This window comes from Pleuronectes platessa, chromosome 13, assembly GCF_947347685.1.
Source record: "Pleuronectes platessa chromosome 13, fPlePla1.1, whole genome shotgun sequence".
Taxonomy (NCBI): domain Eukaryota; kingdom Metazoa; phylum Chordata; class Actinopteri; order Pleuronectiformes; family Pleuronectidae; genus Pleuronectes; species Pleuronectes platessa.
The window spans coordinates 3,420,292-3,445,143 of record NC_070638.1 but is presented as its reverse complement, the minus strand read 5'-3'; the positions used below and the strand labels follow the sequence as shown (position 1 = coordinate 3,445,143).

General features: G+C 41.5%; 1 protein-coding gene and 1 long non-coding RNA gene across 2 annotated transcripts in view; one reads left to right on the top strand and one right to left on the bottom strand.

Annotated features, from left to right (window-relative positions):
* Positions 1–24,852, top strand: part of LOC128454490 (deleted in malignant brain tumors 1 protein) — a 142,254-nt gene that overhangs the window by 59,608 nt on the left and 57,794 nt on the right. The window lies entirely within an intron of this gene.
* LOC128454908 (uncharacterized) lies at positions 15,105–19,424 on the bottom strand. Its single transcript, XR_008341656.1, has 4 exons — positions 18,161–19,424; positions 17,224–17,277; positions 16,837–16,972; positions 15,105–16,276 (listed from the first exon to the last, which is right to left on the bottom strand). It is a non-coding gene; the product is annotated as an uncharacterized LOC128454908 (long non-coding RNA).

Here is a 24,852-nt window from a genome sequence, read left to right as displayed (position 1 = left end):
CCAAAATGGCCACTAAAAGCAAAATGGCGGACTTCCTGTTGCGTTTTTCATAATGCTCCATGAGACTTTTTTTCATGACTGGTCACGATACACCTATATGCAGATTTTGATGAAAATCCGTTATGTGGAAACCTAGGGGCTGGTTCCAGGGGGCGCTGTAGAGCCATTTTGCCACGCCCAATTCCAATTACTCCAGAATACTAAAATATCCGCAGACCTTGAATTTCCTGCAAAGTTTCATAACTTTTTGAGCATGTCTAGACCCTGAAAAAGCCCCCCAAAGGGAAATAATAATAATAATAATAATAATAATAATAATAATAATAATAAAAATCCTTACAGATTCAATAGGGCCTCTCACCATTCGGTGCTCAGGCCCTAATAATAATAAGAAATATAGATCTGTTCAAGTAGGCGCTCTGATGTAGCGTGAGAAATTTTGTGTCAATTGGACAATGTTTCCGCAACTTAATTTTCACACTGATCAATAGGTGGCGCTATGATCCTGAACTAATATTCATATATGGAGCTGTTCTATTCAGGATTGTGATCATAGGTCAGTAGTTTGGAGCCGGTTGGATAATGCAGAGTGGATTAACAAAGTACTTCCTAATTCCTGGCGAATCAGTAGGTGGCGCTATGACACTGAGGAAATATTGACACATAGAGCTGTTCAGGCTTGGACTCTGACCATGTGACAGACGTTTTGTAGTGATAGGACAATGCACAGTGGAGTTATGATAACATCGTGTCCTTTGGCGAAGGAAAATCCTTCGCCGCACATCAATGTTTACACGGTTTGAGGAAACGTCACAATTCTGACCATGATCTAATGACTTGACTGATCTGATTTGAGCTGTATATTGTAAATCAGCCAGGAGCAGTTCATCAAAGTATAAAACATGTCACTTCCTGTAGCCACCAGGGGGCGCTGTAATTTCAAGTCATAATTTCTGTGTAGATGTCATCAGGATGGCACCCTTGTCTTACATGTCTAGTTTGGACTCGATTGGACAATGTATGTCCGAGATACAGAACCTCGTGTTTTGATGGCGTTTAATCAAACTCAAGACGCCACGCCACGGTCACACGGTGTGACGAAAGGTCAATCTCTTAATCACTTTTTATCTCCATCTTGTTGTGATGGCACTGATCTTAATTTGAAGTTAATCTGATGAAAGCCCTGGGACAAGTGCATCAAGTAAAAATGTGGAATATGGAAAAAAAATGGCCACTTAATCCAAAATGGCGGCCTCCCTGTTTGGTCAAGCATACCTATCCAAGATATTTTTTTGTTTGTTATGAAACGACACATGTCCCGATAGATTTGTATAAATGTCGGCCATCGTAGTGCCGGGGTTGCCCTATAGGGGGCGCTGGTCAGTTTTTTTGCCACGTCCATTTCTTAAAACCATATGAATATCTTCAGGGGGGGGGCTGTTGTTACACACATGTAGTTTGAGAGAGATAGAATCATGAACACTGAAGTTACAGCAATTTCGTGTTTCACGGCGAGTTGATGAACTTTAATGCCACGCCATTCATATGGCGTTTGACGAAAAGTCACGGTAATCTTATGTCTTCATTGTCAATGTCTTGGGACCCATTTGATACAGTTTGACATGGTTGAGGTCAGTGGATGAGGAGAAATTCATCCAAGTGTAAGACAAGCAAAAAACAAGACATTTCCTGTTGCCACCAGGGGGCGCTGCAGTTTTAAGTCATCATTTATGCATAGATGTCATCAGGCAGGGACTATTGTCTTACATGTCTAGTTTGGACTTGATTGGAACATGTATGTCCGAGATACAGATGCCCGTGTTTTGATGGCGTGTAACCAATTTTTAACGCCATGCCACGGTCACACGGTGTGATAAAAAGAAAATCCCTCAATCATTTTTTATCTCCATCTTGTTGTGATGACACTCATCTGAATTTGAAGTTGATCTGATGAAAGCTCTACGACAAGTACATTAAACTAAAAATGTGGAATTTGGCCAAAATGGCCACTAAATCCAAAATGGCGGGCTTCCTGTTGCGTTTTTCATAATGCTTCAAGAGACTTTTTTCTATGATTATTCACGTTACACCAGTGTCTAGATTTTGGTGAAAATCGCTTATGTGGAAACCTAGCGGCTGGTTCCAGGGGGCGCTGTTGAGCCGTTTTGCCACGCCCATTTCCAAATACTCCAGATTACGTAAATTTTCACCACTCTCTAATTTACTGGAAAGTTTAAAAACTTTTTGAGCACGTTGAAGCCCTCAAAAAGCCAATTCATTGTTCGGAGAATAATAAGAATAATAATAAGAATAATGCCTACAATTTCAATAGGGCCTCTCACCATTCGGTGCTCGGGCCCTAATAACTAGGGCTACGTTGTAGCACTTGCGGGCCCGAGCACCCGCACGTTGAAGCCTGTTGCGGTCAGTGGAGAGAGCGATCGATGACCAAGCGCACATCATCGATCGAGCATACACTTCTCCACGTTAAATGCGTTTTGCGCTCTGCGGCAGTAGGTTTGCCAGTAGGTGGCGCCATCACTATTATTACGCACAGACATATATATCTGTTCATGTAGGCGCTCTGATGTAGCGTGAGCAATTTTGTGTCAATTGGACAATGTTAACACAACTTAATTTTCACACTGATCAGTAGGTGGCGCTATGACCCTGAACTAATATTTATATGTGGAGCTGTTCAGATCAGTATTGTGATCATAGGTCAGTAGTTTGGAGCCGGTTGGAGAATGCAGAGTGGATTAACAAAGTACTTCCTGTTTCCTGGCAAATCAGTAGGTGGCGCTATGACACTGAGGAAATATTGACACATAGAGCTGTTCAGCTTGTACTCTTATCATGTGACAGAAGTTTGGTAGTGATAGGACAATGCACAGTGGACTTATGAAAACATTGTGTCCTTTGGCGAAGGATGATCCTTCGCCGCACCTCAACGTTTAAATGGTTTGAGGAAATGTCACAATTCTGACCTTGATTCAATGACTTGACTGAGCTCATTTGAGCTGTATATCTTAAAGCAGCAAGGAGCAGTTCATCAAAGTATAAAACATGTCCCTTCATGTTGCCACCAGGGGGCGCTCTGATTTCAAGTCATAATTTCTGTGTAGATGTCATCAAGCCGGAACTCTTGTCTTGCATGTCTAGTTTGGACTTGATTGGACAATGTATGTTCGAGATACAGATGCTCGTGTTTTGATGGCGTGTTACCAAACTTTAACGCCACGCCACGGTCACACGGTGTGAAGGGAAAAAAATCCCTTAATCGGTTTTTATCTCAATCTTGTTGTGATGACACTCATCTGAATTTGAAGTTGATCTGATGAAAGCTCTACGACAAGTAAATCAAAGTAAAAATGTTGAATAGGGCCAAAATGGCCACTAAATCCAAAATGGCGGGCTTCCTGTTTAGTCTAGCATATCAATCCAAGAGACTTATTTGTTTGTTATGAAAAGACACATGCCCAAATCGATTTTTGTACATGTCGGCCAAGCGTAGTGCCGGGGCTGCCCGTTAGGGGGCGCTAGTCAGTTATTTTGCCACGCCCATTCCTTAAAACCATATGAAAATCTTCAGGGGGGGGATGTTGTTGCACACATGTAGTTTGAGTGAGATAGAACCATGAACACTGAAGTTAAAGCAATTTCGTGTTTCACGGCGAGGTGATGAACTTTGATGCCACGCCATTAATATGGCGTTTGACGAAAAGTCACAGTTATCTTATGCCTTCATTATCAATGTCTTGAGACCCATTTGGTACAGTTTGACATGGTTGAGGTCAGTGGATGAGGAGGAATACATCCAAAAGTAAGACAAGCAAAAAACAAGACATTTCCTGGTGCCACCAGGGGGCGCTGTGATTTTAAGTCATTATTTCTGTGTAGATGTCATCAGGCCGGGACTCTTCTCTTACATGTCTAGTTTGGACTTGATTGGACCATGTATGTTTGAGATACAGATACACGTGTTTTGATGGCGTGGAACCAAATTTTGACTTCACGCCACGGTCACACGAAGTGACGGAAAAAAATTCCGTTGATAATTTTTTTTCTCAATCTTGTTGTGATGACACCCGTCTAATTTTTAAGTTGATCTGATGAAAGCTCTACGACAAGTACATTAAAGTAAAAATGTGGAATTTGGCCAAAATGGCCACTAAATCCAAAATGGCGGGCTTCCTGTTGCATTTTTCATAATGCTTCAATAGACTTTTTTCTATGATTAGTCACGTTACACCAGTGTCTAGATTTTGGGGAAAATCGCTTATGTGGAAACCTAGGGGCTGGTTCCAGGGGGCGCTGTTGAGCCATTTTGCCACGCCCATTTCCAAATACTCCAGAATACGTAAATTTTCACCACTCTCTAATTTACTGGAAAGTTTAAAAACTTTTTGAGCACGTTGAAGCCCTCAAAAAGCCAATTCATTGTTCGGAGAATAATAAGAATAATAATAATAAGAATAATGCCTACAATTTCAATAGGGCCTCTCACCATTCGGTGCTCGGGCCCTAATAATAATAATAAATATATCTGTTCATGTAGGCGCTCTGATGTAGCGTGAGCAATTTTGTGTCAATTGGACAATGTTAACACAACTTAATTTTCACACTGATCAGTAGGTGGCGCTATGACCCTGATCTAATATTTATATGTGGAGCTGTTCAGATCAGTATTGTGATCATAGGTCAGTAGTTTGGAGCCGGTTGGATAATGCAGAGTGGATTAACAAAGTACTTCCTGTTTCCTGGCGAATCAGTAGGTGGCGCTATGACACTGAGGAAATATTGACACATAGAGCTGTTCAGGCTTGTACTCTTATCATGTGACAGAAGTTTGGTAGTGATAGGACAATGCACAGTGGACTTATGAAAACATCGTGTCCTTTGGCGAAGGATGATCCTTCGCCGCACCTCAACGTTTAAATGGTTTGAGGAAATGTCACAATTCTGACCTTGATTCAATGACTTGACTGAGCTCATTTGAGCTGTATATCTTAAAGCAGCCAGGAGCAGTTCATCAAAGTATAAAACATGTCACTTCATGTTGCCACCAGGGGGCACTGTGATTTCAAGTCATAATTTCTGTGTAGATGTCATCAGGATGGCACCCTTGTCTTACATGTCTAGTTTGGACTCGATTGGACAATGTATGTCCGAGATACAGAACCTCGTGTTTTGATGGCGTTTAATCAAACTCAAGACGCCACGCCACGGTCACACGGTGTGACGAAAGGTCAATCTCTTAATCACTTTTTATCTCCATCTTGTTGTGATGGCACTGATCTTAATTTGAAGTTAATCTGATGAAAGCCCTGGGACAAGTGCATCAAGTAAAAATGTGGAATATGGAAAAAAAATGGCCACTTAATCCAAAATGGCGGCCTCCCTGTTTGGTCAAGCATACCTATCCAAGATATTTTTTTGTTTGTTATGAAACGACACATGTCCCGATAGATTTGTATAAATGTCGGCCATCGTAGTGCCGGGGTTGCCCTATAGGGGGCGCTGGTCAGTTTTTTTGCCACGCCCATTTCTTAAAACCATATGAATATCTTCAGGGGGGGGCTGTTGTTACACACATGTAGTTTGAGAGAGATAGAATCATGAACACTGAAGTTACAGCAATTTCGTGTTTCACGGCGAGTTGATGAACTTTAATGCCACGCCATTCATATGGCGTTTGACGAAAAGTCACGGTAATCTTATGTCTTCATTGTCAATGTCTTGGGACCCATTTGATACAGTTTGACATGGTTGAGGTCAGTGGATGAGGAGAAATTCATCCAAGTGTAAGACAAGCAAAAAACAAGACATTTCCTGTTGCCACCAGGGGGCGCTGCGGTTTTAAGTCATCATTTATGCATAGATGTCATCAGGCGGGGACTATTGTCTTACATGTCTAGTTTGGACTTGATTGGAACATGTATGTCCGAGATACAGATGCCCGTGTTTTGATGGCGTGTAACCAATTTTTAACGCCATGCCACGGTCACACGGTGTGATAAAAAAAAAATCCCTCAATCATTTTTTATCTCCATCTTGTTGTGATGACACTCATCTGAATTTGAAGTTGATCTGATGAAAGCCCTGGGACAAGTACGTAAAAGTAAAAATGTGGGATATTGCCAAAATGGCCACTAAAAGCAAAATGGCGGACTTCCTGTTGCGTTTTTCATAATGCTCCATGAGACTTTTTTTCATGACTGGTCACGATACACCTATATCCAGATTTTGATGAAAATCCGTTATGTGGAAACCTAGGGGCTGGTTCCAGGGGGCGCTGTAGAGCCATTTTGCCACGCCCAATTCCAATTACTCCAGAATACTAAAATATCCGCAGACCTTGAATTTCCTGCAAAGTTTCATAACTTTTTGAGCATGTCTAGACCCTGAAAAAGCCCCCCAAAGGGAAATAATAATAATAATAATAATAACTAGGGCTACGTTGTAGCACTTGCGGGCCCGAGCACCCGCACGTTGAAGCCTGTTGCGGTCGGTGGAGAGAGCGATCGATGACCAAGCGCACATCATCGATCGAGCATGCACTTCTCCACGTTGCATGCGTTTTGCGCTCTGCGGCAGTAGGTTTGCCAGTAGGTGGCGCCATCACTATTATTACGCACAGATATATATATCTGTTCATGTAGGCGCTCTGATGTAGCGTGAGCAATTTTGTGTCAATTGGACAATGTTAACACAACTTAATTTTCACACTGATCAGTAGGTGGCGCTATGACCCTGAACTAATATTTATATGTGGAGCTGTTCAGATCAGTATTGTGATCATAGGTCAGTAGTTTGGAGCCGGTTGGATAATGCAGAGTGGATTAACAAAGTACTTCCTGTTTCCTGGCGAATCAGTAGGTGGCGCTATGACACTGAGGAAATATTGACACATAGAGCTGTTCAGGCTTGGACTCTGACCATGTGACAGAAGTTTGGTAGTGATAGGACAATGCACAGTGGAGTTATGATAACATCGTGTCCTTTGGCGAAGGAAAATCCTTCGCCGCACATCAATGTTTACACGGTTTGAGGAAACGTCACAATTCTGACCATGATCTAATGACTTGACTGATCTGATTTGAGCTGTATATTGTAAATCAGCCAGGAGCAGTTCATCAAAGTATAAAACATGTCACTTCCTGTAGCCACCAGGGGGCGCTGTAATTTCAAGTCATAATTTCTGTGTAGATGTCATCAGGATGGCACCCTTGTCTTACATGTCTAGTTTGGACTCGATTGGACAATGTATGTCCGAGATACAGAACCTCGTGTTTTGATGGCGTTTAATCAAACTCAAGACGCCACGCCACGGTCACACGGTGTGACGAAAGGTCAATCTCTTAATCACTTTTTATCTCCATCTTGTTGTGATGGCACTGATCTTAATTTGAAGTTAATCTGATGAAAGCCCTGGGACAAGTGCATCAAGTAAAAATGTGGAATATGGAAAAAAAATGGCCACTTAATCCAAAATGGCGGCCTCCCTGTTTGGTCAAGCATACCTATCCAAGATATTTTTTTGTTTGTTATGAAACGACACATGTCCCGATAGATTTGTATAAATGTCGGCCATCGTAGTGCCGGGGTTGCCCTATAGGGGGCGCTGGTCAGTTTTTTTGCCACGCCCATTTCTTAAAACCATATGAATATCTTCAGGGGGGGGCTGTTGTTACACACATGTAGTTTGAGAGAGATAGAACCATGAACACTGAAGTTACAGCAATTTCGTGTTTCACGGCGAGTTGATGAACTTTAATGCCACGCCATTCATATGGCGTTTGACGAAAAGTCACGGTAATCTTATGTCTTCATTGTCAATGTCTTGGGACCCATTTGATACAGTTTGACATGGTTGAGGTCAGTGGATGAGGAGAAATTCATCCAAGTGTAAGACAAGCAAAAAACAAGACATTTCCTGTTGCCACCAGGGGGCGCTGCGGTTTTAAGTCATCATTTATGCATAGATGTCATCAGGCGGGGACTATTGTCTTACATGTCTAGTTTGGACTTGATTGGAACATGTATGTCCGAGATACAGATGCCCGTGTTTTGATGGCGTGTAACCAATTTTTAACGCCATGCCACGGTCACACGGTGTGATAAAAAAAAAAATCCCTCAATCATTTTTTATCTCCATCTTGTTGTGATGACACTCATCTGAATTTGAAGTTGATCTGATGAAAGCCCTGGGACAAGTACGTAAAAGTAAAAATGTGGGATATTGCCAAAATGGCCACTAAAAGCAAAATGGCGGACTTCCTGTTGCGTTTTTCATAATGCTCCAATAGACTTTTTTCTATGATTAGTCACGTTACACCAGTGTCTAGATTTTGGGGAAAATCGCTTATGTGGAAACCTAGGGGCTGGTTCCAGGGGGCGCTGTTGAGTCATTTTGCCACGCCCAATTCAAATTACTCCAGAATACTAAATTGTCCGCAGACCTTGAATTTCCTGCAAAGTTTAACAACTTTTTGAGCATGTCTAGACCCTGAAAAAGCCCCCCGAAGGGAAATAATAATAATAATAAAAATCCTTACAATTTCAATAGGGCCTCTCACCTTTCGGTGCTCGGGCCCTAATAATAATAATAATAATAAAAATCCTTACAGATTCAATAGGGCCTCTCACCATTCGGTGCTCGGGCCCTAATAATAAGAACTAGGGCTACGTTGTAGCACTTGCGGGCCCGAGCACCCGCACGTTGAAGCCTGTTGCGGTCGGTGGAGAGAGCGATCGATGACCAAGCGCACATCATCGATCGAGCATGCACTTCTCCACGTTGCATGCGTTTTGTGCTCTGCGGCAGTAGGTTTGCCAGTAGGTGGCGCCATCACTATTATTACGCACAGACATATAGATCTCTTCATGTAGGCGCTCTGATGTAGCGTGAGCAATTTTGTGTCAATTGGACAATGTTAACACAACTGAATTTTCACACTGATCAGTAGGTGGCGCTATGACCCTGAACTAATATTTATATGTGGAGCTGTTCAGATCAGTATTGTGATCATAGGTCAGTAGTTTGGAGCCGGTTGGATAATGCAGAGTGGATTAACAAAGTACTTCCTGTTTCCTGGCGAATCAGTAGGTGGCGCTATGACACTGAGGAAATATTGACACATAGAGCTGTTCAGGCTTGTACTCTTATCATGTGACAGAAGTTTGGTAGTGATAAGACAATGCACAGTGGACTTATGAAAACATCGTGTCCTTTGGCGAAGGATGATCCTTCGCCAAACATCAATGTTTACATGGTTTGAGGAAATGTCACAATTCTGACCTTGATTCAATGACTTGACTGAGCTCATTTGAGCTGTATATCTTAAAGCAGCCAGGAGCAGTTCATCAAAGTATAAAACATGTCACTTCATGTTGCCACCAGAGGGCGCTGTAATTTCAAGTCCTAATTTCTGTGTAGATGTCATCAAGCCGGAACTCTTGTCTTGCATGTCTAGTTTAGACTTGATTGGACCATGTATGTTCGAGATACAGATGCTCGTGTTTTGATGGCGTGTAACCAAATTTTAACCCCACGCCACGGTCACACGGTGTGAAGGGAAAGAAATCCCTTAATCAGTTTTTATCTCAATCTTGTTGTGATGACACTCATCTGAATTTGAAGTTGATCTGATGAAAGCTCTACGACAAGTAAATCAAAGTAAAAATGTGGAATAGGGCTAAAATGGCCAATAAATCCAAAATGGCGGGCTTCCTGTTTAGTCTAGCATATCTATCCAAGAGACTTATTTGTTTGTTATGAAAAGACACATGCCCAAATCGATTTTTGTACATGTCGGCCAAGCGTAGTGCCGGGGCTGCCCGTTAGGGGGCGCTAGTCAGTTATTTTGCCACGCCCATTCCTTAAAACCATATGAAAATCTTCAGGGGGGGGATGTTGTTGCACACATGTAGTTTGAGTGAGATAGAACCATGAACACTGAAGTTAAAGCAATTTCGTGTTTCACGGCGAGGTGATGAACTTTGATGCCACGCCATTAATATGGCGTTTGACGAAAAGTCACAGTTATCTTATGCCTTCATTATCAATGTCTTGAGACCCATTTGGTACAGTTTGACATGGTTGAGGTCAGTGGATGAGGAGGAATACATCCAAAAGTAAGACAAGCAAAAAACAAGACATTTCCTGGTGCCACCAGGGGGCGCTGTGATTTTAAGTCATTATTTCTGTGTAGATGTCATCAGGCCGGGACTCTTCTCTTACATGTCTAGTTTGGACTTGATTGGACCATGTATGTTTGAGATACAGATACACGTGTTTTGATGGCGTGGAACCAAATTTTGACTTCACGCCACGGTCACACGAAGTGACGGAAAAAAATTCCGTTGATAATTTTTTTTCTCAATCTTGTTGTGATGACACCCGTCTAATTTTTAAGTTGATCTGATGAAAGCTCTACGACAAGTACATTAAAGTAAAAATGTGGAATTTGGCCAAAATGGCCACTAAATCCAAAATGGCGGGCTTCCTGTTGCATTTTTCATAATGCTTCAATAGACTTTTTTCTATGATTAGTCACGTTACACCAGTGTCTAGATTTTGGGGAAAATCGCTTATGTGGAAACCTAGGGGCTGGTTCCAGGGGGCGCTGTTGAGCCATTTTGCCACGCCCATTTCCAAATACTCCAGAATACGTAAATTTTCACCACTCTCTAATTTACTGGAAAGTTTAAAAACTTTTTGAGCACGTTGAAGCCCTCAAAAAGCCAATTCATTGTTCGGAGAATAATAAGAATAATAATAATAAGAATAATGCCTACAATTTCAATAGGGCCTCTCACCATTCGGTGCTCGGGCCCTAATAATAATAATAAATATATCTGTTCATGTAGGCGCTCTGATGTAGCGTGAGCAATTTTGTGTCAATTGGACAATGTTAACACAACTTAATTTTCACACTGATCAGTAGGTGGCGCTATGACCCTGATCTAATATTTATATGTGGAGCTGTTCAGATCAGTATTGTGATCATAGGTCAGTAGTTTGGAGCCGGTTGGATAATGCAGAGTGGATTAACAAAGTACTTCCTGTTTCCTGGCGAATCAGTAGGTGGCGCTATGACACTGAGGAAATATTGACACATAGAGCTGTTCAGGCTTGTACTCTTATCATGTGACAGAAGTTTGGTAGTGATAGGACAATGCACAGTGGACTTATGAAAACATCGTGTCCTTTGGCGAAGGATGATCCTTCGCCGCACCTCAACGTTTAAATGGTTTGAGGAAATGTCACAATTCTGACCTTGATTCAATGACTTGACTGAGCTCATTTGAGCTGTATATCTTAAAGCAGCCAGGAGCAGTTCATCAAAGTATAAAACATGTCACTTCATGTTGCCACCAGGGGGCACTGTGATTTCAAGTCATAATTTCTGTGTAGATGTCATCAGGATGGCACCCTTGTCTTACATGTCTAGTTTGGACTCGATTGGACAATGTATGTCCGAGATACAGAACCTCGTGTTTTGATGGCGTTTAATCAAACTCAAGACGCCACGCCACGGTCACACGGTGTGACGAAAGGTCAATCTCTTAATCACTTTTTATCTCCATCTTGTTGTGATGGCACTGATCTTAATTTGAAGTTAATCTGATGAAAGCCCTGGGACAAGTGCATCAAGTAAAAATGTGGAATATGGAAAAAAAATGGCCACTTAATCCAAAATGGCGGCCTCCCTGTTTGGTCAAGCATACCTATCCAAGATATTTTTTTGTTTGTTATGAAACGACACATGTCCCGATAGATTTGTATAAATGTCGGCCATCGTAGTGCCGGGGTTGCCCTATAGGGGGCGCTGGTCAGTTTTTTTGCCACGCCCATTTCTTAAAACCATATGAATATCTTCAGGGGGGGGCTGTTGTTACACACATGTAGTTTGAGAGAGATAGAATCATGAACACTGAAGTTACAGCAATTTCGTGTTTCACGGCGAGTTGATGAACTTTAATGCCACGCCATTCATATGGCGTTTGACGAAAAGTCACGGTAATCTTATGTCTTCATTGTCAATGTCTTGGGACCCATTTGATACAGTTTGACATGGTTGAGGTCAGTGGATGAGGAGAAATTCATCCAAGTGTAAGACAAGCAAAAAACAAGACATTTCCTGTTGCCACCAGGGGGCGCTGCGGTTTTAAGTCATCATTTATGCATAGATGTCATCAGGCGGGGACTATTGTCTTACATGTCTAGTTTGGACTTGATTGGAACATGTATGTCCGAGATACAGATGCCCGTGTTTTGATGGCGTGTAACCAATTTTTAACGCCATGCCACGGTCACACGGTGTGATAAAAAAAAAATCCCTCAATCATTTTTTATCTCCATCTTGTTGTGATGACACTCATCTGAATTTGAAGTTGATCTGATGAAAGCCCTGGGACAAGTACGTAAAAGTAAAAATGTGGGATATTGCCAAAATGGCCACTAAAAGCAAAATGGCGGACTTCCTGTTGCGTTTTTCATAATGCTCCATGAGACTTTTTTTCATGACTGGTCACGATACACCTATATCCAGATTTTGATGAAAATCCGTTATGTGGAAACCTAGGGGCTGGTTCCAGGGGGCGCTGTAGAGCCATTTTGCCACGCCCAATTCCAATTACTCCAGAATACTAAAATATCCGCAGACCTTGAATTTCCTGCAAAGTTTCATAACTTTTTGAGCATGTCTAGACCCTGAAAAAGCCCCCCAAAGGGAAATAATAATAATAATAATAATAATAATAATAATAATAATAAAAATCCTTACAGATTCAATAGGGCCTCTCACCATTCGGTGCTCGGGCCCTAATAATAAGAACTAGGGCTACGTTGTAGCACTTGCGGGCCCGAGCACCCGCACGTTGAAGCCTGTTGCGGTCGGTGGAGAGAGCGATCGATGACCAAGCGCACATCATCGATCGAGCATGCACTTCTCCACGTTGCATGCGTTTTGTGCTCTGCGGCAGTAGGTTTGCCAGTAGGTGGCGCCATCACTATTATTACGCACAGACATATAGATCTCTTCATGTAGGCGCTCTGATGTAGCGTGAGCAATTTTGTGTCAATTGGACAATGTTAACACAACTGAATTTTCACACTGATCAGTAGGTGGCGCTATGACCCTGAACTAATATTTATATGTGGAGCTGTTCAGATCAGTATTGTGATCATAGGTCAGTAGTTTGGAGCCGGTTGGATAATGCAGAGTGGATTAACAAAGTACTTCCTGTTTCCTGGCGAATCAGTAGGTGGCGCTATGACACTGAGGAAATATTGACACATAGAGCTGTTCAGGCTTGTACTCTTATCATGTGACAGAAGTTTGGTAGTGATAAGACAATGCACAGTGGACTTATGAAAACATCGTGTCCTTTGGCGAAGGATGATCCTTCGCCAAACATCAATGTTTACATGGTTTGAGGAAATGTCACAATTCTGACCTTGATTCAATGACTTGACTGAGCTCATTTGAGCTGTATATCTTAAAGCAGCCAGGAGCAGTTCATCAAAGTATAAAACATGTCACTTCATGTTGCCACCAGAGGGCGCTGTAATTTCAAGTCCTAATTTCTGTGTAGATGTCATCAAGCCGGAACTCTTGTCTTGCATGTCTAGTTTAGACTTGATTGGACCATGTATGTTCGAGATACAGATGCTCGTGTTTTGATGGCGTGTAACCAAATTTTAACCCCACGCCACGGTCACACGGTGTGAAGGGAAAGAAATCCCTTAATCAGTTTTTATCTCAATCTTGTTGTGATGACACTCATCTGAATTTGAAGTTGATCTGATGAAAGCTCTACGACAAGTAAATCAAAGTAAAAATGTGGAATAGGGCTAAAATGGCCAATAAATCCAAAATGGCGGGCTTCCTGTTTAGTCTAGCATATCTATCCAAGAGACTTATTTGTTTGTTATGAAAAGACACGTGCCCAAATCGATTTTTGTACATGTCGGCCAATCGTAGTGCCGGGGCTGCCCGTTAGGGGGCGCTAGTCAGTTATTTTGCCACGCCCATTCCTTAAAACCATATGAAAATCTTCAGGGGGGGGATGTTGTTGCACACATTTAGTTTGAGTGAGATAGAGCCATGAACACTGAAGTTAGAGCAATTTCGTGTTTCGCGGCGAGTTGATGAACTTTGATGCCACGCCATTAATATGGCCTTTGACGAAAAGGCACAGTTATCTTATGCCTTCATTATCAATGTCTTGAGACCCATTTGATACAGTTTGACATGGTTGAGGTCAGTGGATGAGGAGGAATACATCCAAGTGTAAGACAAGCAAAAAACAAGATATTTCCTGGTGCCACCAGGGGGCGCTGTGATTTTAAGTCATTATTTCTGTGTAGATGTCATCAAGCCGGGACTCTTCTCTTACATGTCTAGTTTGGACTTGATTGGACCATGTATGTTCGAGATACAGATGCTCGTGTTTTGATGGCGTGGAACCAAACTTTGACGACACGCCACGGTCACACGAAGTGACGGAAAAAAATTCCGTTGATCATTTTTTTTCTCAATCTTGTTGTGATGACACGCGTCTAATTTTTAAGTTGATCTGATGAAAGCTCTAAGACAAGTACATTAAACTAAAAATGTGGAATTTGGCCAAAATGGCCACTAAATCCAAAATGGCGGGCTTCCTGTTGCGTTTTTCATAATGCTCCAAGAGACTTTTTTCTATGATTATTCACGTTACACCAGTGTCTAGATTTTGGTGAAAATCGCTTATGTGGAAACCTAAGGGCTGGTTCCAGGGGGCGCTGTTGAGCCGTTTTGCCACGCCCATTTCCAAATACTCCAGATTACGTAAATTTTCACCACTCTCTAATTTACTGGAAAGTTTAAAAACTTTTTGAGCATGTTGAAGCCCTCAAAAAGCCAATTCATTGTTCGGAGAATAATAAGAATAATAATAATAAGAATAATGCCTACAATTTCAATAGGGCCTCTCACCATTCGGTGCTCGGGCCCTAATAATGCCTACAATTTCAATAGGGCCTCTCACCATTCGGTGCTCGGGCCCTAATAACTAGGGCTACGTTGTAGCACTAACGGGCCCGAGCACAGGCAATTTCAAGTCTGTTGCGGTCGGTGAAGAGAGAACGTTCAATGAGAAGCGCTCGTCTCTGCGTTGCATGCGTTTGGGCACTGCGGCAAGGACTATCGCTTCACTTACTGTAGCCAGCAGGAGGCTCTATGAACTAGAGGTAAGTAACCTTGAAACTATACTACAACAAAACCTATTGCTTTATCTATCATCATATGCTTACATGCCGCAAGGCTTTTTTAATATAAAACTGTTATAAAAGTTACCGTTTATTTAACACGTCTAATGAACAGATTGAAGCAAGTTAGCTGCAGGGTCGTATGTTTGGTTGAGACTTTATGTTTTATTATAATAAGTTAATATCAATATGCTACACGTGTAAGTTGCATGTGATAGTAACTATGTTTCACCATTATTCTGTTGAAGGCTGGTATATCCACCATTACTATTCCCACCGCGTTTATTTAGCCTGTCATGGAGTTTTAAAGTGAATATGACAGTTTAGATATGATTATAATCTCCACACATCAGTGTTGTAAACAGTTCTCAAATTAATTATATAATTATGTTTTCAAACCGAGGGAAGTGGAGAGACTTGATGTGGACTGTTATCAATAGCTCTGTGGGAGATTATCACCTTGAATATTACAGATGAGGTAGAAAGACATTTTATCTATTTTTACAATGTTGTATTTCTTTCAGTACTTTTATCAAAAGCGACTTAAAATATGTGCATTTAACCATTAGGATACAAACCCAGACCACAGTACAACGGTTCTATCTGAAATCTGTTGTGCTTCATACACAACTCAAAACATTCTTTAACAGTGCGTTTCTTCTCTTTATAGATGAGGAACTGCAGCACCTGACGTCGTCAGCAGCAACATGGTGGTCAACACGTGGACGACTGCATCATCATCAGAAGCTACACAACACTTCTAAATTCCTCCCTTAAATAAGATGGCCTGCAACTGTTTAGTGGTAACAGTCATTGCTCATTGTCATGGATAACAATTCATTTCTATCTTTATTATGGTTGGTTAAAATAATAGAAACTTATTACAACAATGTGTATCTTTTGCTTTCTGATTTGATACACTTTAGATAAGAACCCAGTGTTTAATATTTCTGCTTTGCCATAAGAGACAAAACATGGTCAATTGGTCATCACAGCTGTGTCCTTCAGGCTCGTCCGTCCCTAATAAAATGAGAGGAAACATAAAAATAATCAGATCATAATCATTTCATCTTAGGAAATAGGTAGTGTACATCATTTTCAAATTCTCTATGAACACTGTCTGTTCTAGTAAAGTTACAATATATTATATCCACCATTACTATTCCCACCGCGTTTATTTAGCCTGTCATGGAGTTTTACAGTGAATATGACAGTTTAGATATGAGTATAATCTCCACACATAAGTGTTGTAAACAGTTCTCAAATTAATTATATAATTATGTTTTCACACTGAGGGAAGTGGAGAGACTTGATGTGGACTGTTATCAATAGCTCTGTGGGAGATTATCACCTTGAATATTACAGATGAGGTAGAAAGACATTTTATCTATTTTTACAATGTTGTATTTCTTTCAGTACTTTTATCAAAAGCGACTTAAAATATGTGCATTTAACCATTAGGATACAAACCCAGACCACAGTACAACGGTTCTATCTGAAATCTGTTGTGCTTCATACACAACACAAAACATTCTTTAACAGTGAGTTTTTTCATCTTCATAGATGAAGAACTGCAGCACCTGATGTCCTCAGCAGCAACATGGTGGAGATCTGATTTGATACACTTTAGATAAGAACCCAGTGTTTTATATTTCTGCTTTGTCATAAGAGACAGAACATGGTCATCACAGCTGTGTCCTTCAGGCTCGTCCGTCCCTAATGAAATGATAGGAAACATGAAAGTATGTCATAATTATAGAGAAAGAGTTACATATGAACAAAGTGTGTATTCTTATTTTCGGTGGATATTCAACTATGTATTTGAATATGCTTTTGGATTAAAACGTGCACTACCATGACAATGAATGTTTAGTATGGAGCTATTTCACATTAAAAGTATTGCATTATAATTTAACACATTATGTATTATGTGCAATACTGTGTAAGTAATGAAAACAGGTCTGTACCTGGAGTCAGTGTTCAGTCTGGTTGGATTCAAGTTGTGTCTCACGCTGGACATCCTAGAGGAACATTGAACACAAATACACAGATATGTTAAGTCATACATGTGCCATGTTATCTGCTTAACAGACTTTTACATGGTAATAATAAAATATGAATTCAAAGTTAATCAGATCATAATCATTTCAGCTTAGGAAATAGGTAGTGCATATTAGCCTACAATTCTGTATGACACTGTCTGTTCTAGTAAAGTTACAAGGCTATGATTTACTCATATTTAACAAAAGAATTCAGTGAAGTCTGTCTGAGATTAACGATTTAAATACTGAAGGTGGGAGACACGGTTACTTTTCACTGTAACACGTTACAACACTACTCTGAAGAAAGAGCTTTAGGACACGTACTGCTCCTTTGAACAGCTGCTCTTGCAATGCAGATGTGACTTTAAACACTCAGGTTTCTCAGGTTTCAGTTAGCATCGCTAGCCCGCTAGCGAAACTAACTTACAAGCCGACACACAGTCTCCTGTCTCAGAGTCATCCGCATAAAGTAACGCTTATATCTGCTGGGTGGACCCGCTCATGTCGTTTCATGTCGGTGTTTGTCGGTAATAACCCCAATCGAGTCGAAGAACAGTTACTGCACCCATGCGAAGATATTGTTAGCTTGCTTGTTAGCGAGCTAGTTAGCCTCCGGCGCTAGCGAAAAAGAAGCCGACACACAGTCTTCTGTCTCAGATTCATCCTTATAAACGAACGCTTATCTCTGCTTGGTGGACCTGGGTTCATGGCGGTTGTTTCGGTAACAGCTGGCATTCGCATCGAACCCGTTGATATACACTGAGCTGGTATGTAGCTCTCGGATTAGCGTCCCTTAGCTATCACGGCTGATTCAAAGGCACCCTGCGAATCACATCGAAATAAAATACTTAACGTGACTTACCACAGAAACGGAGGCGCAGACATCGTTACCGTGACCGTCAGGAGAAGGAGCAGAACATCAAAGTGTGTAATTTACTGGGTATGTGGGTGTAAGCCATTTCATGAGGCGTTCACTTGTACCTGGTTAAAGCCGAACTCACAACACACAGCACAGCTTACACTGTGGCGTCACGTGAATTTCAAACATCTATATCGCTTAAACAAGGAAGTTAAAAACAAATTTACCCCCCTCAGAGTTGTCATGAAGGAAGAACTTAGCGATTGAGACTAAAACCAAAGTTTGAGCAATGCTGTAAAAGGTTTAATTCTCCTCTAAAGTTGGCCACCCTGTAAACACAGTCTGTTAATGCATAGATAACACAAACTATGGTCTGACACTGCCATCTAGTGACTAAATATTGCAGCACATCTGCCAGATATAGATGTTTTCATACCTCAAACTGGAAGCCACACCACGGTCACACAGTATTATGAAAAGTTGCAATTTCGTTAACTTTAGATCTTGTTTTGAACACATGCATCAAATTTTTACGTTGATTTAATGAAGGCCCTACGAGTAGTGAATCAAACTGTAACACATAGAAAAACAAGACATTTGCTGTTGCCACCAGGGGACGCTGTGATTTTAAGTCACGATTTCTGTACCGATGTCTTCAGGTCGCGACTCTTGTCTTATGTGTATAGTTTGGACTCGATTGGACAAAATATGTCCAAGATACAGGAGCCCGTGTTTTGATGGCGTTTAATCAAATTTTGAGGTCACACCACGGTCAGACGGTTTTGCTAAAACTTAATCCTTCAATAACTTTAGATCTCCATTTTGTTGTGATGACGATCGTCTAAATTGTAAGTTGATTTGATGAAAGCTGTAGGAGGAGTACTTAAAACAAAAAATTTCGAATATGACCAAAATGGCCACTAAAGTCAAACTGGCGGGCTTCCTGTTGCGTTATTCATAATGCACTGATGGACTTTTTTGTGCATCTAGTCATGATACACAATAGTCTTTGTTTTTTTTGAGGATCGGTGAATGCTAAATGAGGGGCTTTTCCGTAGGTGGCGCTCTTGAGCCATTTTGCCACGCCCTTTTCAAAATACTCCAGAATACGTAAATTTTCGCCGCCTTCGAATTTACTGCAAACTCCTACAACTTTTTGAGCACATTAAAGCCCTCAAAAAGCCAATTCATTTAAGCTAAGAAAAATAATAATAATAATAATAATAATAATCATTTCAATTTCAATAGGGCCTCCCACCGATTTCGGTGCTCGGGCCCTAATAATAAAAATCCTTACAGATTCAATAGGGCCTCTCACCATTCGGTGCTCGGGCCCTAATAAAAATCCTTACAGATTCAATAGGGCCTCTCACCATTCGGTGCTCGGGCCCTAACGAGCACCCGCACGTTGAAGCCTGTTGCGGTCGGTGGAGAGAGCGATCGATGACCAAGCGCACATCATCGATCGAGCATGCACTTCTCCACGTTGCATGCGTTTTGCGCTCTGCGGCAGTAGGTTTGCCAGTAGGTGGCGCCATCACTATTATTACACACAGACTTATAGATCTGTTCAAGTAGCCGCTCTGATGTAGCGTGAGCAGTTTCGTGTCAATTGGAATATTTTACCACAGTGTAATTTTCACACTGATCAGTAGGTGGCGCTATGACCGTGAACTAATGTTTATATATGGAGCTGTTCAGATCAGGATTGTGATCATAGGTCAGAAGTTTGGAGCCAGTTGGATAAGGCAGTGTGGATTAACAAAGTACTTCCTGTTTCATGGATAATCAGTAGGTGGCGCTATGACACTGAGGAAATATTGACACATAGAGCTGTTCAGGCTTGTACTCTTATCATGTGACAGAAGTTTGGTAGTGATAGGACAATGCACAGTGGACTTATGAAAACATCGTGTCCTTTGGCGAAGGATGATCCTTCGCCGCACCTCAATGTTTAAATGGTTTGAGGAAATGTCACAATTCTGACCTTGATTCAATGACTTGACTGAGCTCATTTGAGCTGTATATCTTAAAACAGCCAGGAGCAGTTCATCAAAGAATAAAACATGTCAATTCATGTTGCCACCAGGGGGCGCTGTGATTTCAAGTCATAATTTCTGTGTAGATGTCATCAGGCCGAAACTCTTGTCTTACATGTCTAGTTTGGACTTGATTGGACCATGTATGTTCGAGATACAGATGCTCGTGTTTTTATGGCGTGTAACCAAACTTTAACCCCATGCCACGGTCACACGGTGTGAAGGGAAAGAAATCCCTTAATCAGTTTTTATCTCAATCTTGTTGTGATGACACTCATCTGAATTTGAAGTTTATCTGATGAAAGCTCTACGACAAGTAAATCAAAGTAAAAATGTGGAATAGGGCTAAAATGGCCACTAAATCCAAAATGGCGGGCTTCCTGTTTAGTCTAGCATATCTATCCAAGAGACTTATTTGTTTGTTATGAAAAGACACATGCCCAAATCGATTTTTGTACATGTCGGCCAATCGTAGTGCCGGGGCTGCCCGTTAGGGGGCGCTAGTCAGTTATTTTGCCACGCCCATTCCTTAAAACCATATGAAAATCTTCAGGGGGGGGATGTTGTTGCACACATTTAGTTTGAGTGAGATAGAGCCATGAACACTGAAGTTAGAGCAATTTCGTGTTTTGCGGCGAGTTGATGAACTTTGATGCCACCCCATTAATATGGCGTTTGACGAAAAGGCACAGTTATCTTATGCCTTCATTATCAATGTCTTGAGACCCATTTGATACAGTTTGACATGGTTGAGGTCAGTGGATGAGGAGGAATACATCCAAGTGTAAGACAAGCAAAAAACAAGACATTTCCTGGTGCCACCAGGGGGCGCTGTGATTTTAAGTCATTATTTCTGTGTAGATGTCATCAGGCCGGGACTCTTCTCTTACATGTCTAGTTTGGACTTGATTGGACCATGTATGTTTGAGATACAGATGCTCGTGTTTTGATGGCGTGGAACCAAACTTTGACGACACGCCACGGTCACACGAAGTGACGGAAAAAAATTCCGTTGATCATTTTTTTTCTCAATCTTGTTGTGATGACACACGTCTAATTTTTAAGTTGATCTGATGAAAGCTCTACGACAAGTACATTAAACTAAAAATGTGGAATTTGGCCAAAATGGCCACTAAATCCAAAATGGCGGGCTTCCTGTTGCGTTTTTCATAATGCTCCAAGAGACTTTTTTCTATGATTATTCACGTTACACCAGTGTCTAGATTTTGGTGAAAATCGCTTATGTGGAAACCTAAGGGCTGGTTCCAGGGGGCGCTGTTGAGCCGTTTTGCCACGCCCATTTCCAAATACTCCAGATTACGTAAATTTTCACCACTCTCTAATTTACTGGAAAGTTTAAAAACTTTTTGAGCACGTTGAAGCCCTCAAAAAGCCAATTCATTGTTCGGAGAATAATAAGAATAATAAAACATGTCACTTCCTGTAGCCACCAGGGGGCGCTGTAATTTCAAGTCATAATTTCTGTGTAGATGTCATCAGGATGGCACCCTTGTCTTACATGTCTAGTTTGGACTCGATTGGACAATGTATGTCCGAGATACAGAACCTCGTGTTTTGATGGCGTTTAATCAAACTCAAGACGCCACGCCACGGTCACACGGTGTGACGAAAGGTCAATCTCTTAATCACTTTTTATCTCCATCTTGTTGTGATGGCACTGATCTTAATTTGAAGTTAATCTGATGAAAGCCCTGGGACAAGTGCATCAAGTAAAAATGTGGAATATGGAAAAAAAATGGCCACTTAATCCAAAATGGCGGCCTCTCTGTTTGGTCAAGCATACCTATCCAAGATATTTTTTTGTTTGTTATGAAACGACACATGTCCCGATAGATTTGTATAAATGTCGGCCATCGTAGTGCCGGGGTTGCCCTATAGGGGGCGCTGGTCAGTTTTTTTGCCACGCCCATTTCTTAAAACCATATGAATATCTTCAGGGGGGGGCTGTTGTTACACACATGTAGTTTGAGAGAGATAGAATCATGAACACTGAAGTTACAGCAATTTCGTGTTTCACGGCGAGTTGATGAACTTTAATGCCACGCCATTCATATGGCGTTTGACGAAAAGTCACGGTAATCTTATGTCTTCATTGTCAATGTCTTGGGACCCATTTGATACAGTTTGACATGGTTGAGGTCAGTGGATGAGGAGAAATTCATCCAAGTGTAAGACAAGCAAAAAACAAGACATTTCCTGTTGCCACCAGGGGGCGCTGCGGTTTTAAGTCATCATTTATGCATAGATGTCATCAGGCGGGGACTCTTGTCTTACATGTCTAGTTTGGACTTGATTGGACCATGTATGTCCGAGATACAGATGCCCGTGTTTTGATGGCGTGTAACCAATTTTTAACGCCATGCCACGGTCACACGGTGTGATAAAAAAAAAATCCCTCAATCATTTTTTATCTCCATCTTGTTGTGATGACACTCATCTGAATTTGAAGTTGATCTGATGAAAGCCCTGGGACAAGTACGTAAAAGTAAAAATGTGGGATATTGCCAAAATGGCCACTAAAAGCAAAATGGCGGACTTCCTGTTGCGTTTTTCATAATGCTCCATGAGACTTTTTTTCATGACTGGTCACGATACACCTATATCCAGATTTTGATGAAAATCCGTTATGTGGAAACCTAGGGGCTGGTTCCAGGGGGCGCTGTAGAGCCATTTTGCCACGCCCAATTCCAATTACTCCAGAATACTAAAATATCCGCAGACCTTGAATTTCCTGCAAAGTTTCATAACTTTTTGAGCATGTCTAGACCCTGAAAAAGCCCCCCAAAGGGAAATAATAATAATAATAATAATAATAATAATAATAATAATAAAAATCCTTACAGATTCAATAGGGCCTCTCACCATTCGGTGCTCGGGCCCTAATAATAATAAGAATAATGCCTACAATTTCAATAGGGCCTCTCACCATTCGGTGCTCGGGCCCTAATAATAATAAGAACTAGGGCTACGTTGTAGCACTTGCGGGCCCGAGCACCCGCACGTTGAAGCCTGTTGCGGTCGGTGGAGAGAGCGATCGATGACCAAGCGCACATCATCGATCGAGCATGCACTTCTCCACGTTGCATGCGTTTTGCGCTCTGCGGCAGTAGGTTTGCCAGTAGGTGGCGCCATCACTATTATTACGCACAGACATATAGATCTGTTCAAGTAGGCGCTCTGATGTAGCGTGAGAAATTTTGTGTCAATCGGACAATGTTTCCGCAACTTAATTTTCACACTGATCAATAGGTGGCGCTATGATCCTGAACTAATATTCATATATGGAGCTGTTCTATTCAGGATTGTGATCATAGGTCAGTAGTTTGGAGCCGGTTGGATAATGCAGAGTGGATTAACAAAGTACTTCCTGTTTCCTGGCGAATCAGTAGGTGGCGCTATGACACTGAGGAAATATTGACACATAGAGCTGTTCAGGCTTGGACTCTGACCATGTGACAGAAGTTTTGTAGTGATAGGACAATGCACAGTGGAGTTATGATAACATCGTGTCCTTTGGCGAAGGAAAATCCTTCGCCGCACATCAATGTTTACACGGTTTGAGGAAACGTCACAATTCTGACCATGATCTAATGACTTGACTGATCTGATTTGAGCTGTATATTGTAAATCAGCCAGGAGCAGTTCATCAAAGTATAAAACATGTCACTTCCTGTAGCCACCAGGGGGCGCTGTAATTTCAAGTCATAATTTCTGTGTAGATGTCATCAGGATGGCACCCTTGTCTTACATGTCTAGTTTGGAATCGATTGGACAATGTATGTCCGAGATACAGAACCTCGTGTTTTGATGGCGTTTAATCAAACTCAAGACGCCACGCCACGGTCACACGGTGTGACGAAAGGTCAATCTCTTAATCACTTTTTATCTCCATCTTGTTGTGATGGCACTGATCTTAATTTGAAGTTAATCTGATGAAAGCCCTGGGACAAGTGCATCAAGTAAAAATGTGGAATATGGAAAAAAAATGGCCACTTAATCCAAAATGGCGGCCTCCCTGTTTGGTCAAGCATACCTATCCAAGATATTTTTTTGTTTGTTATGAAACGACACATGTCCCGATAGATTTGTATAAATGTCGGCCATCGTAGTGCCGGGGTTGCCCTATAGGGGGCGCTGGTCAGTTTTTTTGCCACGCCCATTTCTTAAAACCATATGAATATCTTCAGGGGGGGGCTGTTGTTACACACATGTAGTTTGAGAGAGATAGAATCATGAACACTGAAGTTACAGCAATTTCGTGTTTCACGGCGAGTTGATGAACTTTAATGCCACGCCATTCATATGGCGTTTGACGAAAAGTCACGGTAATCTTATGTCTTCATTGTCAATGTCTTGGGACCCATTTGATACAGTTTGACATGGTTGAGGTCAGTGGATGAGGAGAAATTCATCCAAGTGTAAGACAAGCAAAAAACAAGACATTTCCTGTTGCAACCAGGGGGCGCTGCGGTTTTGAGTCATCATTTATGCATAGATGTCATCAGGCGGGGACTCTTGTCTTACATGTCTAGTTTGGACTTGATTGGAACATGTATGTCCGAGATACAGATGCCCGTGTTTTGATGGCGTGTAACCAATTTTTAACGCCATGCCACGGTCACACGGTGTGATAAA